The following is a 20,253-nucleotide window of genomic DNA, read 5'->3' as shown; positions in this document are numbered from 1 at the left end:
ATTTGATGAACTCATTAAATGTGCTAGCTCTTACCACTAGGAAGTAATTGTGCAGTTGCTATACTTAGGGCAGAGACAAGTGTGAATATTTTGACCCAGACTGGGTCAAAACACTACAGGCAATCAGTAAGCAACCAGTCTCGCCGCATAGATCTTGTAGTCTAAATAGTAACACCAGCCAAATGCTGGGAGATCAAGGGCCGGCAGATCATTATCTTTTGTTGGGGAACCGAGCTGGAGATCAGTTAAGTGAGATACCACAGATCAAAAAGGAGTGCTGTAAGAGAAAGATAAACCCAACCCAGGTTACTGGCATCAAAGTCCAGTGCGTTCACCACAACAGCATTCTTCCAACAGCTACAGCTGCATAAGTGGTAAAAGAGCAAGTACACCCAGGCATTAGTTGAGATGTCTGACAAATTGTAAGTCAGTTAGGTAAAAAGAGGAAGCTGGAAACTGGAGGAAAGGATTATGGAAAAGCTAAAAGCAAAGCTTTTAACCTGTGAACTTTCCCTTCATGTCTTTTTGAGGTATGACTACCAAAATAGGATGTTTACTATAGGTTTGTTTCCAGTTGGAGGCCAGAAATGTGTGCAGATCTAATCTTTTTTTATAAGTAAGTTGTACTTCATCAGCTGTTGAAAGTACTGTGCTGCCCGTCTGTTTCTGGAGACTAGAGTGTGTGTACTGAAAAACAATCTGTCCTTTTGGAATAATTGTCAGCAGCAGACATTTCCAGTGCAAGTCATAGTACAATTCAGATGGTGAATCAGTGATCTCAAAAGAGGATTACTTTGGATTAGCTGTCTGGTGAAGCAGGCACTTTGTATAATCCACCAGACAGCTCCAACATCAGCCAATTCGTGACTTCCTTCCTTTTTATTTTTTCATTATTTTAGTATATTTCATCAAATGAATTTTCATACACTAATTAACAGTATTTTGACAGTGTGTCTAGAAGCCAGATTATGTGACATACTCTACTAAGCAACAGAAAATTTATTGCCAGAATTTCAGGAGAAGAAGAAATCATGATAGGAATAAGCCTAAGCCACATTCTGGTTGGCAGCAGTTACACAGATCTTTAGAGGCCTCTTTGAAAGTTCTGCCTTTGATTGTCCATTGCAGTTTGATGTGTGAGACTGATCTCTGACCAGAGTTCAGTCACTGGCTCTCCTCTCACTTAATTCATTCATGTTTTAGTGATGCTTGAAGAAGAGATTCATTACCATTTTACTGACTGCATATGTCATTAAATGAACGTGTCTTTCAGCTTAATAGGGATATTGTGATACAAGTAACACGGTTCCCCTACAACAATTTATTTACGTATGAACTGTAATTTCCTGTTTCTAGAGTTTGATGTTTTACTCCATTATGCCTGTAGCTGTGAGGCCATGAGAACTACAAAGATGGGGAAGGTCGGGAGGGGAAGAAAAGTATGAGGAGTAGCTGAGGTCCCCTGGTTTGCACAGCACAGAGCAGAGGAGTTGAGGGGAGGCCTGATGGCAGCTGCAGCTCCCCATAGGAGGTGGAGAGCAGTGCTGAGCTCTGCTCTCTGTGACAGTGACAGGGCCCAAGGGAATGGCATGGAGCTGTGTCAGGGGAGGGGCAAGGTGGGTGCTAGAAAAAGGTTCTTCACCTGAAGATGCCTCCCAAATCACTTGCCTCTGACAGCGATAAATTGACATGCCTCCTCCTCCCTGACTGATCTATGCTCTAGCTGTCTTCAGATATAAAACCATTATTCACTGCATTCACCATCTCACCAAGCCGTCTTGCTGGATTAAGAGGAATTGTAAAGAGATGGGGAGAGTAATGAAGAAAAAGAATGCGCTTTGAACATCATGTACCAAAAGCAGGTAAATCTGTGCTTGTTCTATGTATGAAATGATATCTCCTTTGGCATGTAAGGAAGGCCAGTGTCTGAAGGAAAGCTTGAATTTTGTGGGCAGTCTTGGAACAAAAGCAGATGTTTGACAGCAGTTATTGTGATGATGGAAATAAACAAATACTCAAGGTGTAGATCTGGGCAATTTTATGTTAAGGCAAGTCAAGTTTCAGCAGCACTATTGTCTCCTTGGTTTAGACTGTAACACCTCCAGACTACAGCCTGGACCTCCACCCTACACACCCTCATGAGAGATGCAAAGCTGAAACTTTGGGATTCACCAAAGAAAATCCAATTTATACCCTTTTTCATGTGCTCAGAGCACTCAATTTTAATAAGTTGCTTTTGATTCAGTACCAAACTCAGTGTATTGTCAAATGTTTCCTACAGTGTATCATCAGCTTACTGTCTCCTTTGGACTCTGCAGCAGGCTAGAAATAAGCAAGAAGTCAAGATCACAATTGCTACTGAGGTTTCTTCTGAAATAGGCAAAAAGGATTTTTCCTGGTGCATACTGTCCTAGGTGAGACACTAGTTTCAGCAGTGAACAAAGTACGATGAAGAGTGACAGGGAGACTTACACCTCAAAATTGCTGAGATGGAATGAGGTCGAGTTTGGCAAAATGCATTATATCAGCTGGAGAAATCTTTCTTCAAAGTAAGACATTACTGTCCACATTGTATATGCATCTTACCCTTCCTGTTCAAAGCCTTCACTGGAAACTGAGGCTGTGACAAGGATGTTCAGGTGTATTTCAATGTAGATAGTATAAATACAGATTATTTTCTATGTGCATTTATAATACAACTCTGTATGTTGTCGTTTACCTACAGTGTTTTCTGCCAGAACATATCAGTGATCTTTTGTCATGAAGCAAACATCAGCATCTGTCTTTTTTAATGTAAGAAACACTCCTTCAAAGACATAAAAATATAAGCTCACGAGAACTGATATAAGGACTGTGACATAGGACTGGAGGTCCTTGTTTGTTGTAAATCTAGGTGTATTTGGAATGCATTGTTAGTAAGCATTCATGACAGATTTTAGAAGAAAAATAAATACCACTTAACAAGTTTACTCTTAAGGCAAACTGCTGACCTGTAGATGTCTCTGTGACAGAGGAAGAGATGATAACCAGACTTGTACAGAATATATTTTCTTGTTTTAAAATTCTTCCAACACATGGCAAGGTGCTGAAGGCACCTGAATGTGGCACATGTACTCATCCATTATTATAATAATCATAAATTGATTTATTAATAAAATCCTCCTGTCCCTGCAAATGCTTGCAAGAAGTCTGGGTACCAACTTAAGTAAATGTTTAATTTGTACTTATTAAGAGTTTTACTGAAGTCTCATGCCTGAAGTTCCACATCTCATTTTCCTAAGCAGGTTCCCTATACAGAAAAGCAAAAATAATACGTATATATATATATATATATATATATATATATATATATATATATATATATATATATATTGCTGTACATGTTGCTGTGCCTAAGTCACAGATCTACAGCAACCTACTAGCAGTTAGATGTGCCTTTGAGCATTACCCAAATGTATTTGACTCCTGCTTTCTTAGATGCGTACACCAAAGGCGTAATTAGGTCAGTGAAATGAGAAATTAATTTTGTGAATCTACAAGGGTTATGAGTCCAGCTCCTATCTCTACACTGCACTACCTAAAAACTAAACCATATTTCTGAGTATCATCCAAACACTCCTTGCACACCATCAGCTTGAGGCCATGCCACTGCCTTCTGATGAAGACCCTTTTCCTAACACCTAGCCTGGCTCTCCCGTGACACAGCTCCATGCTGTTCCCTTGGGTCCTGTCGCTTTCACCTGAGAGCAGAGATCATCCTTCTTGTTCAAATTCATGCTGTTTGGGATTGCCAATTGTCCCATTTGTTAAAATCTCTCTGCAAGGCCTCTCTACCCCTGAGGGAGTCAACAGCTCCTCCCAGTTTAGTGTTATCCTCAAAGTCCTGCATCCAGTTACCATCTCCAGATCAAACCTTTTCTTTACAGACAGAGTACTTCATCCTGTAGAGAGGGGTATGATTTAAACAGCCTAGAGAACATCACTGATTTTGTTAGATTGCTTTCTAAATTTCTTATTTATCAAATAAAAGCATTGGAACCAGTTCAAAGAAAAGAGAGGTTGCTCATGTTCTGTTTATGTCATCAGCAAAGTACACTTACTGTCTTTTCCCAGTTGGACACATAGAGCAACCTTTGAGAGACTACTGAAATGGCAGACCATCACTTGCTGACTGGCAGGACAAAGAGTGGCTCCTCACAGAATGGGCTGAGAGTGCAATCTTGGTCAGACTGAGACAGAAGACGTTGAAAGTCAGCTGTCTGCAGTTCTGTTTAGGATCCAGAGGAGCCCTCAGTCTCCCCTTCTTCTGGTCCTCCTCAGAATCAAGGAACAGCTTGGGATGCTGCTCCAGCATCAATAATAGGAGAAAAAGATTCACCAACTTTTACTGATGAGTAGGAAACCAATGTTTATCTCGTATTTCTTTGGGGGAGAGTGCTGGTAAAGCAGCCTGCAGCTTTCCTGAGGAACTCTGGATACTGTCTGAGAGGGATCAAGTCAAGGCCGTTGTTGGGGTCACAGTGGAAGGCGTGTCGTTATTGAAGAACTGTTTCAAGTGGAAGTACTGGGATAGAAATGGCCTTTGAAATTTTTTTTCGGACAGAAAGCATGACAAGCTTAACAACTGAATATGTATGGATTCACCAACATACAGTGTGACTTGAAAAGGGTCTCCCCCACTTCCTGAATTTCAGGCAGAGAAAGAGGTATTTGCAGCCCACAGTTGCTGGCACTCACTTTCTGGGTGTCAGCCTCTTCCTGCAGATAACAGTAACTCTTCTCCTCTGTGTGTTTCAGTTACTCTTTTACTACAATCCATACTTCAGGAGAGATTACCCACTGCATCTGCTGACACCACCTGACAGGTGGCCCTGAGCAGCCCCACACTGCTCAGCGTGCACCTGCAGTTCCTATTAGGGCAGTCCTGCACCAGCCAATGTGCATCTGCAGCTCTTGCAAGGCAGATGCAGGTGACGGGCCAGCACCATAGCATTGGACCCACTGCAGACAGCAGGGACAACAGCACCCCATTACAGATTCACAAGTAAGTTGACTATCATTATTAAACATAAATCTTCTGGTGATGAAAATTGAACTCAGAAATCACAGCAAATTATACAAGATCAATATCTCTGTCTGTCCTCTTTCCTAGGCTTTTATCTTTCTTGTAGCTATGTTTCCGTGTTGGAAGTGGCAAATTAATTTAGAGTGATAGTTGCTTGGCACCTCAGGAGACGTGTAAAAATTGGATTGGAGAGTAAGCATGTTTTCTACCCCAAGCTTCTTCCTGTGGCTGAAAATGTGACTAGCTGATGTTTTACTCTGGTAACAGACTGCACCCGTAAGAACAAGTTAATTGTCTGTTTACTGAGAGCCCCAATGTCTTTGGGCTTAATGATGTATATGAGGCAGTTATATATGTCAATATATAAGGAGTTTTCTGACTTCATTGCTTTGAATATGCTTCTCAATTCACTATCTATTTGCCGTCATATCCAGAGTATGCATAGTGCTATTCAAACAGGCCATGGTTTCTTTCCTCTAGTGCTGGAGCACTTTGGGGTTAGTAACAGAATTGGGATGCTGGGCTGCTTGAGATGAATGAAGAAATGGGACGAAAAGAAAAATGTAATTACTAAAACCTACCACCAGAGAGAGCCTTTGTCTTTCTAGCACTAACAGGAAGGCTGCAGAAAGCAGTGCTTCATCTCTGCTGTTATAATGGAAATTTTTATAAGCATTAAATTGTTCATCTTAAAGTAGCATGAGGAGAATAATGAATCAAAATTGACAGCGTCAGTAGGAAGCATAAATGCTCTGTGTGTGTGCGTATACATGAATACAAATCATTTTAATTGCACACAAATCCTTTGACAACTGTAGGGACAGCACAGAAAATAAGACTAATGTAAACTGGTACTAACTGAATTATCCATCTCTATACAGGTCTTAATCTGATACTGGTTCCTTTGATTTTAACTCAACCTTCTATTGTGGCCAAGAGAGAGAAGCTTGCTTTATTAACAGTTGGCCTGCACCCAGAATTTAACTGAGTGGGGAGCTAAGCTGCACAGCTCTCCTTTGTGACAAAATCATGAGTATAATCTTGCTCTGGAAATTCTGCTTTTGATTTTCACTGCTGACATGCGATATAACAGCTAGTGCATGATCACATCTTTTAGTTTTTAAATGTTGGTTTTGATCACTCTGAATTTCTAAACAGAAAACCAGTCTCCATAAAGCAGACATAACTTTAAATATATGGAGATATATATATATATACATACACATACATATTATTTATATATATACGACATTATACATATATATAAAGTTATAATATATTTATATATAATTATTTATTTATAAGCTTGTAAAAGCTTAGAGTATATGTAGGTTGCTCTGAAAGTAATGCATCCTATTTATTCCCATGGAAACAGCAACAGCTACAAAGAGCACAATAACATTAACTGATAAATAAAATTCTATATCTATTTCGTTATCTATACGTTTTGCCAGCAATGAACAAGAGCCTGCATGCTGTGCTTGTAAGATTCTGCACCAATGGAAGTGAACCACAGTCACTGTCATCACCGCTGAAACGCTCCACCCACTGCCTCACTGTGCTCACAGCCACTGTTTGGTCTCTGTAGGTGTTCAGCAAGCATCAGTGCTTGTCAATAGCTGTCATTTTTTTCCACATGGAGGAACTGATTTCCACACCATTGCTTCCTACACACTTCCATGTCAGACTCCATTCTGTCAGACTGTCCCTCTGCTGCCAGCTGTCACATAGCAACAAAACGTAACAGAATATTGGCAGGAAGGTTGAGCCTCTAATACCATACCACTAACAGTTACAACTGAAGTTGAGCGTCAACAGAATAAAATAGGAGGAATTACTTTTGGAGCAGTCCTCATACTGTGCCTGATGCCTCATTTCACTCATGGCACAGACATCAACATTGGTTCAGGAAGAACAGCAGGTAGGGCAGAGCTCTGAAGCTGTTTCTGGGATGTGTCATGGCAGGTTTTCAGGATTCACAGCATCTTTCCTGGGCATACTGCATTGCAAATAGAATACTAATCAAAATGAATCTTTGTTGTTGCCCAGCAGCTTCACCAACTTCATGGTATCCAATGAAGTATCCCATTTTCCACCCTTCCTACCTTCACTACCCATTCTTGACTCAGTATAAAAGAGTATTTGCACTTTTAAGGTGAATTATGCCACGTTTAAGTGATTCTCCCTAGTTCTATGCAGAAATCGATGGAAACCTTCAACAATGCAATGTTCTTGTTTTAACAGGGAGATTTTTCATGTTCAGTTCTTTAGCTTAATGCCCTCACTTGCTCTTCCCACAGTAAAACTTCGGGGCTGCTCAGGAATATGCACGCTCAACCCTTTAAGAAATTCTTCTCACTGCAAGCAGAATAATTACAGCTGCTCCTCTTCCAGACACTGTTTTGTCCTAGGAATACCTGATCTAGACATTCCTTTCCGCCCTTTAAATGCTCTTCATTGTAAATATCAAATGTATTCCACATCCTGTTTTGTTTTGCTTTTTTTTTTTTTTTTCTAGAATAGGATCACATGGCATATCTCATAGCCACCAAAGGAATATATATCCTCTTAAGGGGCCAAATATAAGACAGAAGTCCACATGATCTGACCACACATACTTAGACATAACCAAGAAACCCCTGAAGAAAAGAGTGTATTATAGGTGGTGAATAATTCCAGCGGGTTGTATCAAGCCAACTTAATTATAGGTTGTCTTTAATGCTGTGTTGTGAGATTCTGTGTGTGTGACTAAATAAATAAATTAGCAATGACACTGACAGCCAACAGTTTTTGTAAAGTCCTGGGAAACTCAGCTATTAATTTCAGCTTGGGATTCATATAAACAAATTACAGTGTTTCCTCCTCATAATAGGTGACTGTACTAAAGTATCCTCCTAATGAAGCAGGTTCTAGTTTGTTTTGCTTACCTGAAAAACTATCACGAGAACAGATAGATATTAATGCATTTTCAATTTTTTTATTTTATTTTTTTTTAACAGAAGTGTCACATCAGGTTTCCTAAAGGTATTCCATCCTAAGTTTGGCCTCAAAGTGAGCTCTTAATTTGCAAGGGTTGTGCTGACTGCTTTCTGTGAGACGTGTGGCTCTCGAGCTCCTGACATCAGTTGTGTCAGACATGCTGCTGTGTCACTGGGTTGACCAGACATGTCAGTGACACTGATCATATCAAAATCCCATCAGTGTCAAGTGAGGTTTTAGAGTTGCTGTAATTCAAGACTATGCTTTAGAGAAAAGGTGAAAAGTTGTCTTAAGTAATAGAGGATTTGACACTGCAAGACATTGAACACCTTTGATAACATGTGAAATTCTCCCTTTAGCCACTTTAATCATTCAGAATTGAGGACAATTAGAGACAACTTTACTGCTGTCAGCAGTCTGTCTCCACAGAATCCTACAATCTTTCTGATAATTTCATGAAGGGCTTAGTGTATGAACTAAAAAGTCTTTCTTCTCTCAGAGCACAAAGTATGTGGCTGAGGAAGCACCTACCCCAGGGGTCTCTTACCAGGACAGTCCCCAGGCAGCCTACATACATGCCAGCAAGTGTCTGGGCTCCAGGACCTGGGTCCAACATGGGTGTGAAGGCTGAGGCCTCCTGAGGTCACCATGTTTTTTAGCTGTGACATCAGAGTGCAACACAAAGCATTTCAAAAGCTCAGCAGACTGACAGTCTGACTGTTTCTGTGGATACAGATCAGAGCTTTTCCAGTTGCTCTACAACCTCATGCTGTACTCTGAGGGGAAGGTACGACATCGGTGAAGAACACTGCCCAAGGCATGTCTGCTCCCTCTGCTCCCTCTGCCCAGCGCTGCACGTTCCCAGCCCACCCACACCACGCTGCCCTTTGAAGTAGTATCGACTCAATTCTTTGTCAGGCCGCACCATGAATCAGCTCTGGGAACTGTGTGGCTTGGTAAACAAGCCAGCAAAACGCAGTGCTGCAGACAGCCATGTCTACACATCTGTAGAAAGATGGGGTACTCCCGTGCTGTGGGCAGCAAGGATGCATTTGCTTGGCCCAGGAAGAGAACAGAGCTGGTGTGAGCTGCCTCACTTGTAGGCCCCCAGTTTGCCAAGAGGGTGAGATCTCAATGGATTGGCATCCTTGCTTGCTGAGGGCTTCAGGTCCTGGCTGAGAAAGCATCCTCTGTTCACTAGTGGAGCAGAAAAGCCCTGGAAACCACAAACTCCAGTTCTCAGGATGTCTTTTCAATTACACTGCTGCTGCCGGTGTGTCTGATCTGTCTTGATAGATTTCAACACTTCTCCCTGCCAATGCCTCCACCATCATCTCCCGCTGTACCTTCATAGGGTTTATTAAGGGAAGGCATCATACAAGGCTGCTGCTCTGCCCTGCTTTCATAAATGCCGGTGTCAGCTTGAAAGCTTAACACCAGATTTTCGAAGCAGAGGAATGAAAAAAAAACCTAACACTTTTCTTCCTCTTCTATCAATGTTTTAACTCAGGGTTTCCAATTTCAGCATGTTTGTTTGCTTAAGACATGCCACGAGGTGAAACCTGAATCCAGCAGCAGTTTAGAACAGAGGTGGCATATAATTGTGTGATATCAAATAGCTGACTTATATCAGCGGGAAAAATAGTAGGAATATTTTGAGCTAATTTCATGCAGCATTATGGTGGAGGGAGAAGAAGGTTATCAGTTTCAAACTACAGAGCAGCATAAGCGGATTTACCTCTCTAAGGCAGAGAAGAAGCCATCCTGTTATGTGTGACCAGACACTGCACTTGCTTGCTGATATTCTGTCCAGCAAAATCTGCTCAACGAAAGCAGCTGCCACAGGGTCTCAGGCAATTCTGAATTTATCAGAGCAAAGACTATACTGCACAAAACACCTTCTGTTTGTTTTTGGGCTCCACATTTTCTAAATAAGCCAGCATGACCCTTCAGGCCATTTCAGAGAACCTTTTGAAGGATTAATCCTCCAAAATTTAAGTGGTGAATAAGAGCGCAACTGCAGAGCAAACAGTACATGATGTCAGACATAGGTTAGGCTTTGCAAACAAATTCAGAACTGCTGCATTTTGGAGGTACAAAAACAAGTGCAAACAAGTTACTATCAGTGGATTTGCATTAGGTCATCCTCTAGTATGGCATTGTAGAAAACACAGTAAATGCAGCTCTTTGCAGAATGGGGTACTCTGGTTTGGCAGGGATGAAGATGGCAGAGCAGTGCCATCTGACCCCTTATGGCTGGCCAGTGTGAGACGGTCATTGCTGAGATCAACAATCATTAAAGTTGGAAAAGACCACTAAGATTATCTAGTCCAACTGTCAACTCTCCACCAGCAGCCCTTCTGTTTACTTTTAAGCCATTCTCCTCCCCTTCATTCCCACAACAGCTGGGACTCATGAACGCAGCCACTGTTTTATAACCTTATCCATTTCAGCAGGGCACAGAGAAACAACACAGAGTGTATAGGGGCCACATTTCTTAGCAGCTTTGGCCTGTCAGAAGGGTACTGGAGCAACTTCAGACAACTGCCACAAAGGTGATTAAAGGACTCTCATCAATGAATAGAGGCTGGGAGAAATGGTCTTGCTCAGCCTACAGCAGACAAAGCTCAGTGATACCTGATTCATGTATATAAATAAGGATCTGTTCATCCTGACTGCTGTTAACCACTTCCTTTTGGTGACTGCCCAACTGCAGTGCACCTCATCTCCAGCTCGGCTGCTCATGTTCAGCACTGACACAGTGCAGCTGGAGAACCTCGGATCAATTTCCTGAGAAAACTGCTAAATTGCAAGCATGAGCTGTATCAGCTCAGCCTGCGTGCCTGCCAGCTGCTGCCTGGGGAGCAGTGCTTGAGTTTTGTCCCTGCTGTGCCTATATCCATGTTTATCCTCTCACATTCGACTTCCCTGTCCAGGCCTGTGGCCTGATGTGGCACCTGGAGATGGCCAGACTGTGCCAGCTGGTGCTCTCCTGGCACTTTGAGGACAGAAGAGCAATGAGCTGATGGCAATTTTGGGGTGCTTAACTGAGCATCTGCTGGTGCCAGCTATCTCCAGTGCTTCAGTGCCATCAGGAGACTGAAGCCTCTGCAACTTTGCTGGGGTAAATGCTCATGGCAGCCAGCTCCTGATGTGTTTGCTTTCAAGATGAGCCAGTTTAATCCTGGCTTTGTTTAATGCCAGGAGTTGTTTTTTTCTGTTGCAGGATGGCTGCACATGGCCTGCCTGACTTTGCATTGCCCAGCCTAAACCACATAGCAAATCTCACTCAGGTTCCAGCAGGACTCAGTCCACATAGCCAGCCCTGGCATGAGATCCTGAGCCTTTTCAGAGGCCTCTAAGTTTGCTAGTGTTGGGTGCAGTCTCACCAGTTAAAGGAAAGCATGCTTCCAGCAAAAGCAAGGTCCCAGGGCTGATTACATGTCCTCACGTTAATGTAAAAATGTTCTGGATCTCCTCAGAGCTGTGGTCACCGAGATTAGAGGGTAAGCAAAGATGTAGTATGAAGCAGAGATCAGCACTGCGGAGTTTATTCCAACAGGATAATGTTTAGCAGCTATGCTAGCAAATGGTTATGATTAGATGAGTCTGAACACCGCAATGCTGGGCATGCCATTTCCTCAGTCATGTGAAGTACATGAAGTGGAAGGTTTTGTTGTTTGTTTTATCCAAGAGATAATGCAAAACTGCAAAGTTTTGTAAAGAAATTACTCTTGCCCTAAGTACACTTTATAGAAGGTCTGTGATCCACAAATGGAACTGTATAGATAGAAAATGGGACTGCATGCCATGAAGAACTGATGCACCAAAGCTGAAGGCCAGCATGAAGAACATAAATGAATAAGCTGTGGGCTGTCAGCAGGATGGAAAACTGCATTTCACATGTAAGTGCAGTCTCAAGGGTTTGTTTCTTTGATAACAAGATGAACAATATCAAAATCAAATTGACAAAGCCTCAATATGACCCCAAATGTGAAGGAAAACACAGTGCCCCCAGCGGCACGTTGACCAGACAAAACATGGAATATAGCTGTGAATGAGATTAGAGATTTGCACAGATTTGCTGTATGTACACACAAAATGCCAACTATAATTGAGTACAAAAAAAAAAGTGAACTATAGCTGATCTGCTTTTAGAGGAATACTTATGAATCATCTCTCTCTTGTGTGCCAAACCTTACCCGCTACATGATGTGCACCGTAAAGAAATGAATACAGCGCTGGAGCTAACAGAGCTGACATCAACCATGACACAACATAAAACCAAGTGCTGGATTTAAACATTAGGCAGTTAATTTTGACAAATGCCATTAATTAACAGATTTGTTGTGATCAAATACAACAGGGTAGAAATAAGGACAAAAGCATCTGGCTTCTAGTGTTATTTTCTGAGCACTTGACAGACACTCTCACATTACTGGCAGAAGTATCTGGTCTGCTTTTCCTGTTGGATCAGTGGCTTACTCTTGGGTGCCAGAAATCAAATTCTTCTGTTAAGTGCTGTGTTATATTAGCAAATACAGAAATAAAGCATGAGCGTAAGCAAGCCTTGGCTGCTTTCCACTGTAAAGGAAAACAAGAGGGATTGTTCACAAGCAACAGGACAGATTTGTGTAACGTCTCTGTGGAAGAGCCTCAGCTGCTCCTCCACGGCGTACTTGAGAGCATCATGTCACAACTCAGAGCTGACAAACAAACGCACCCTGGGTACAGCCTGTACTTCTCCACATCCAGCCTTCCCCCAGCAAGCCAACAGCCCCGTGCAGATGCTGTCACACACCGTGCAATGCTTGTGGCAACGTAAGTCCCTTTCTCTGGAGTGGGGAAGGCTGGCTGAGGCAGTCGGCATGCTTGCTGCTTGTAAGATGAAGCCTCTGGTATACACAGACCTGCCTTAACTGCCACAGTTACAGCTTAATGTGGGAGAAGTCGGGGCTGAAAAGGAATGGGCTTCCACCTGCTCCCAGTTGCCTCATTCCTCTCAGTGGATGGACTCAAGCAGAGCAATCCAAAGCTACCTCATGTTGGCATGGGCTCACAGCGCATGCTTTTGATGGTAGAGGGAATTTATTTATTTATTTATCTATATATTGAGAAGTGTCAGCAGCTGAGAGAAGAAAAGTATTGTGCTAAATGTGCTGTTGCATTGTTAATTCTGTCTCCACAATGAAAGGAACACCTACCCTACAAATCCATCACCTGTACAAAGGCCTCGTTCCAAACTAACTATGCAAAGAACTTCAAGCAATGGCACATCGAACTGACCTACAGCTTGGCAGAAGTATTGCTGCTTTTCAGAAGTGCAGCCCACATAAACATCCACTCACTTGTTAAAAATCACTTTTTAAAACCATCTTGGCACAGAAAGCCCCTGCCGTTTATTTCAATGCACAGCTCTAAACAATGTAATCCGCACTCTATGATCTTTTCATTGGAAACTCTGGCTGCACTGGATTTTTGAATTCTAATTAAAATGCCCACTGGAAGCCACAGACTGCTATATAAAAAAAAAAAAAAAAAAAGAAAAAGAAAGAAAAAGGATGAGGGAGAGAAAGAAATCCTTAAAACTGCTGCAGTGAAAACTGACTTCTCACAGTATTTTTTTTAGCTTCAGTAGATTAGCAGAAATCAGTGAAAAGCTGAAAACCAGGAAACTATTTTTCGATAAATTCATCTTTTTTTAGGAGGATTAAGGAAGCCTTATCACTTAAAGCTGGCATTTAGCTTTGCAGAATATTTATTTTTCTGCTATATCAGGAAGCAAAAACATATATATATATATCTCAGAAGAGGACTTATTAGAGCTGTTCTGCTCAGGAATCTGTACCAAACTGGTGTTACTAACTAAAAGAAGTTAGCCTGCCACTGACTATGTCACAACAAAATTTTTAGCAGGATACAACATTTTAGACTTTGCAATGCACACTGTTATATGAACTTTCTATGTACATACTTTTTACAGAGGTACTGTGTGTCCTTCCCAGATGTCACTGAATTCTTCTCTGTCCCAGACTGACCACAGCAAGCATGCTGACTCATACGCACTCCAAATACACGGAAAAGTACAGTAGGTGTTGTAAATAAGAGAAAATGTCTTAAGATAAGTTCTAATCTTACATACACATGATTTTATCTCATTAATTTTAAAAATACAGCCAGGTAACTGCTGGCACTCACTTTCTGGGAGTCGGCCTCTTCTCCCAGGTAACAGTGACAGGACAAGTGGGAATGGCCTCAAGTTGCACCAGGGGAGGTTCAGGTTGGATTTGAGAAAAATTTCTTCTCTGACAGTGATGAGGCAGTGGCACAGGCTGCCCAGGCAGTTGGTGGAGTCACCGTCCCTGGAGGTGTTCAAGAAGCAGGTGGATGTGGCACTGAGAGACACAGTGGGGCTGGTGGGGATGGGATAATGGTTGGACTAGATGATTCTTGTGGTCTTTTCCAACCCTAATGATTCTATGATTCTCACCATACTAATATTGACGAACTAAATCAGATATGCTTCTTGAGTGAGAAGTAAAAAGACACAACTAATTTTTTCAAATTGTACCATACAGTTGGGATTACAGAAGTGACCTCTAGCCAATAACCTGCTTCTGCTTAGTCCCTCAGCACTGCAATCTACTTCTGAAATAAGGGTGAACATAAATGATCTTGAAGACAGTGAAGCTATTTTAAGGGCGGTTTACAGACAAGTTTCTCCAGGGTTAGATTTGTCAGGTCTCTTATTGCTACTGAGGATTTCATTTTGAGGCATCTTCACTGGGTGTTAATGCAGCACCCTAGGAATATGCAAGGCTTGAAGTGAGCTAGCATTGCTTATGTTGCTGTGAGTAAAACTAAATGCTACAATAAGAGTGTATTTAGCTGTCCTAACACAGAAACTACAGGTTAGAGAAAAAGACATCACTAGGTCCTGCCAGATTTTAAGATCTGCTGAGAAATGGTTGTACAGAGCAGACCAAAGACTCCTGGTGGTTTTGCATCAGATTTATTAACCACTCTTCTTGTTAAACTCATTTCTTGTGTGCAACATTTTGAAAAGAAAAGCTTTTAGCTGCATGTAGTCCTTTGTAAGTTGGTGCCCTCTGATATTCCTTACAACTGAGGGTGGCTGCACAAGGTTAACAGCAACACTGCTGTTGCTCTAGGAACAGCACATGTGAAACATCACTTAGTGCCCCTCACTGATGGCATGATGATTTCTGTTCTGACACATCCTGAAAAGATAACATCACAGGGTTGTCTCAGCAACCCAGCAGGAGCTGCTCTGCAGCTGCTTCAGTCCACAGCAGGAAATCAATCAGAAATGCAGCCCATTGATCTTGGCTTGATGGAAACCTGTGAGATTGCATTTGGGCACACCAGCACTGGAGCATCTCAAGACATTACCACAGTTGTAGCAGACAAGGAGTGAAGCCTTTTTACCCATGGACTTTTGAATTCTCCTTATTCTCAAACTCTGAGCAAAGCTTTCATTGTGGTTGCAGATTTTCCCTCTACACACGAATCTCGCTCGCCAGGTGTCGACACTTTGGTGTGACCTTATCCTGCAGACGTTTTTTTTTAACCTTGAAAAGATTATGTAGTTCCAACCCCTCTGCTATAGGCAGGGACACCCCCCACTAGATCAGATTGCTCAGAGCCTCATCCAGTCTGGCCTTGAATGTTTCCAGGGAGAGAACGTTCACAATCTCCCTGGACAATCTGTTCCAGTGTCTCACCACCCTCACAGTAAAGATGGTGTCTAGTCTAAATTTACACTCTTCCAGTTTAAAGTCATTTCCTCTCGTGCTGTCACGACATGCCCTTATTCAGTATCCCTCCCCAGCTTTCCTGTAGGGCCACTTCAGGTACCGGAAGGCTGCTATAAGGTCTCCCTGAAACCTTCTCCACAATGCTCCAGCATCCTCCCTCAGGTATTTCCACTGGGAAAAGTCTACCTACTCTTCATATGAGAGTATTATCTGTTTTGTCCATTTTTAAAGTAAAAAGCAGTAACTAACTCACACAACATCAAAAAATAAAAAGTGCAAAAACTCGTATTAATTATTTTTGCTAGCATAGGCGTATGTAAGTAGGCTGTCACAGGTCAAACATTTTGTTTTTCTTCTTAAATACAACAGTTGTACACTGTTATTGAACATTTAGTGACAACTTGAAATTTCATCATTCCTGTTTTAATCCCTGTGCACAAACAAATCTTTCTGTACTTTTTAAGACATCATCTTCACTGGGAACTTGCCTGATTTCAAAGCAACCGTGAAGTTTTTTTTGTTTTGTTTTGTTTTCTGAAATATTTGGCCTGTTCTACTGATAGGCTTATGTGACATCAAGGACATTTGCTGCATGCTTATCTCAGATTCAGCCAGCATTACAACAAATACCCTCAAAATGTTCCTGCAAGGACACCTGCAAATTTACCTAAAGACTGTATTTGCCATACAAGAGCAGACATCTTTTGTGCTTGAGTCAGTGTACTTCACCAACTTCAGCACTGCAGAGGCTCTGAAGGCTAGATACAAACAGTTTCAAAGTATGATCATATATGGTTTCTCCCACATAAAGCTCAGTAGGGCTTACTGGGCTTCTTGGCTGAGCAGCAGCATGCTGACCCTCCAGTAAGATGCCAGGGGAGTCTGCCGAGCAGGCAGGCATTGCTAGGGGTTAGGGTGATGGGAGCAGCAAGTCTGGGGCCAGAACAGACCTGCAGACTGTGGGCACTGCTAATTCCACCCCCTTACAACACTGTCTATACCACCAGCCCAACCTACTGGCAGTGGTCTTGGCACTTTTCCCTTCATTATTTCATACTTTTTCCACATCCATGCTTTACTCTTGGATCTGTGAGTAACTTATCATAGAACCAAGAGAACTGTTTGAGTTGAAATGGATCCATAAAGGCCATGTAGTCCAACTCCCATGCAATGACCAGGAACACCTACAACTACATGAGGTTGCTCAGAGCCCCATCCAACCTGACAGGGTTTTTCATGATGGTGTTTTTCAGGCTTTTCATGGCAATGGAAGAATGGAACTGACAGGGAGTACAGGAGGTCAATACAGGCAAGTGCCAGGAGATGTTGAAAGTAGCTACCTTGGGACAGGCCTACAGGAAAGAATTAAACGGCTCTGCAACTGCGCTTTCAAGTGGCAAATTAATTTGTTCTCACTAATTGAGGAAACCCGTTCTTTAAATAAATGTTCAGCAGATGGTAGATGAAGAAACAGCTGCAAGACACTTCTTGTAGGTTTGAGAACTCTCTGGTGATGGGCACCATATAAGATATAAATTAAATGAGGGAGAAAAACACGATAAGTTCTGTCTTTCATTTCACAGTGGAATCCACAACTGACTCATGTTATTATTACACTGCCAAACAACAATAGCAATATCTTTGTTTCTTTCACTCTACTGCAGAATTTTCTCTAGAGAACCACCCCTTCCTGGCATTCCTACTTCCCTTCATTTGGACATCCCTTTTTAATACAATTTTATTGTAAAATCAACATTTAAAGCTTCCTTTCATTACTGTAAAACACAAGCTGCTTCAGTCGACACAACAGAAAAGGACTTTAGCCTTAATGCAATTACTAGGGTTTCCCTGATGTTCTTCCACAGCTGTACATCGCTAATTTCATATCCAGTAAAAAACAGAATGTTTTATTCGTGCTGAGAAATAAAAATTCTGGGGAAAAAAACAAACAATCCATCTGATAAAGAAGGTGAGTTTTACTATTTATTCCTTGTAATTAAATCTCAGTATTCAAATATGTATAGTCAACCTAAATGTTATGCACCAAATTTAACTGCACGTGCAATCTAATACGTACCTGCCACACGCAATCTGCATTTCCAATTAAGGCAGTTGCATTACCTAGAGAATGTTACGTGGAAGCAGTATTTCTAACAAAAACAAACAAACAAAAATCACTTCTGTTCCTAGGACCTGATTAATGAAAAAGCAGCAACGAGCCCCACACCCCATACCCTCTTTCTGGCAATGGATTGTTGGCATGGAAACTGGAGTACGTATCACCATTCAGGGGTGTTAATAATATCCACATCCAACATGAGATTTCAACTTAGGAAAAGGGGAGAAAGGGCAACATTTTTATAATGCGGTTATTGAGCTGTTCCCAATCTCCCTCCAATAAAAACAATCAAACAAAAGAAAAAAACAAAGAAAACCCAGGAAGAATTTACATGAAAGTAATAGATTAAGCTCTTAAATCTGTGGTGTGCTCTTTTACACTCATACGGATCTCATTTTGATCAAGCTCCTCATGAATTCACTCCTCGTGAATTTAATTACTGTCTAGGAGAGCCCTAGATCCAGTTGTGTTCTCACTGCTGAGGCCTCCAAGCACTGCAGTACAAAGAAAGTAACAATAGGATTTAATACTAAATCTAAGAGAGTATTTTTATTGGTAATAGATTCCTTTGTCAAAAGCAAAAATCACCCTCCCCATACAAAGAAAAAAACAACTAGGATTCTTTCTGTCCTTTACCACGAGCAATTAAAAAAACAAAACACAGCAATAAACAAACAACAAAAAACAACAGAAAACCTGTAGCAATTCTGCATGTTTTCAGAGCGCACTTCATGAAAATCACTGCTTCCCCAGTTTCTGGCCAGTTCTATGCTAGTATTTTCAATGAGCAATAGCTTGCAATACAAATGAAAACTACTATTTTTCAAGCTGCTAAGACTTTCATATCGGCTTTTGTTTGATAGGTGTTCATAGCTTCAACCATCACTCTCACAAACAGATGATGTTACTCCTCATACAAAAAGCTTATTTACCACCCACTCAAAATACAACTTGCACCTGAATACCCTTAGGACCAATATTTCGTATACAGAAACAGCTCAAGTTTGAGGCAAGATTTACACTCCAAATTTCTCAAAGTCAGGGAAGGCAAGAGGAAAGAAACCCATGCACACAATGGCATTCTCTTACAGCACGTTGATGTAGTGCTTGGCAACCCTGCCTGCGGCATGGAGGTTGGAACTAGATGTTCTTTGAGGTCCCTTCCAACCCAAGCCATTCTATGATTTTGAAGCCAAGCATCCAAGAGCACAAGCGCATCTGAGATACAGAAACACACACCAGTTTTGAGCTGCCAGACAGCTGGGGAACACGCTGACCTCTCTGCACTCAAAGCATTTTCCTCAGAACATAAGCAGCAGCAGCAGCTATACAGTTAGATTTTCTTTTAAGTACATAAGCTAGGACTGTGATTTCTTTCTGACTCACAGTCAGGTCAAGGGCAAAGCATTTAAAAGAAATTGGGTTCCTATGGCTTTTGTGCCCTAGAAGATGTCCTTAATGATAGTCTACCTTAAAAACAGAACAACTCTCCTCACCTTGCTCATATCAAATCTAATGTAACAAAAAAACCCCACCCAATACATAGAAAGGTATTAGGAAGAATAACTTAAAAGGAGATGTTATACTTCTAATTCCCACAGAGGCAAAGTCAAGAGCAGAAATACAACCTAATTCCTCCAAATACAACATATCCAGTGAACTGAAATTCCTCATCAGTCTAATCAGACAGCTGGGGACTTTTAGATCCAGTCTACTTCAAGCTGAATGATGATCTTTTTCATGGATGTAAGTAATAATGGTATTTCTCCTCTCACCTTATATTTGCAGTTATCTTAGTGTTGTATTAGTAAACTTAAGTATGGAGATTAATCCACCTTCTGACAACCAGAATAGGGATTACCTAACGCACGTTTACTTACAAACTCACTTTTACTTGCGAGCAAGTATTTTCCCTTCCTAAACACTACAAAATACTCAGACACAGATGAGCTCGAGTCCCGCTTTTGCACAATCTCACACTGCTCAGAGTGCTCTTTTACAACAGCGTTCTGATATAAGAAAAAATAAAACTAGATCTGTTCTGCATAGATCAGACTGAACTTACGCGAATTTGCAATTTTATTCTAAAATCAAATCTAAATCTTTCCTCCCACTAATCATTCTGTATAACTTTCACTTTTTACTTAAAGTGATTAAAATCAGAAAACACAACGATGAACTTTAGAGGGAATAAAGCTTCTCCCACCACCCCTTACTTTTTCAGTGCAAATCCCTCAGTCTTAGTTATGCAGATGCAGCTCTACAGTTGTTCCAATAAATATTAACAATAACTCTTCAGTATGACTGACCAA

The sequence above is a fragment of the Cyrtonyx montezumae genome, unplaced genomic scaffold (genome assembly GCF_038088225.1).
Source record: "Cyrtonyx montezumae isolate F1298 unplaced genomic scaffold, pur_monq_1.0 scaffold_3, whole genome shotgun sequence".
Taxonomy (NCBI): domain Eukaryota; kingdom Metazoa; phylum Chordata; class Aves; order Galliformes; family Odontophoridae; genus Cyrtonyx; species Cyrtonyx montezumae.
This window is presented reverse-complemented; position numbering follows the sequence as displayed.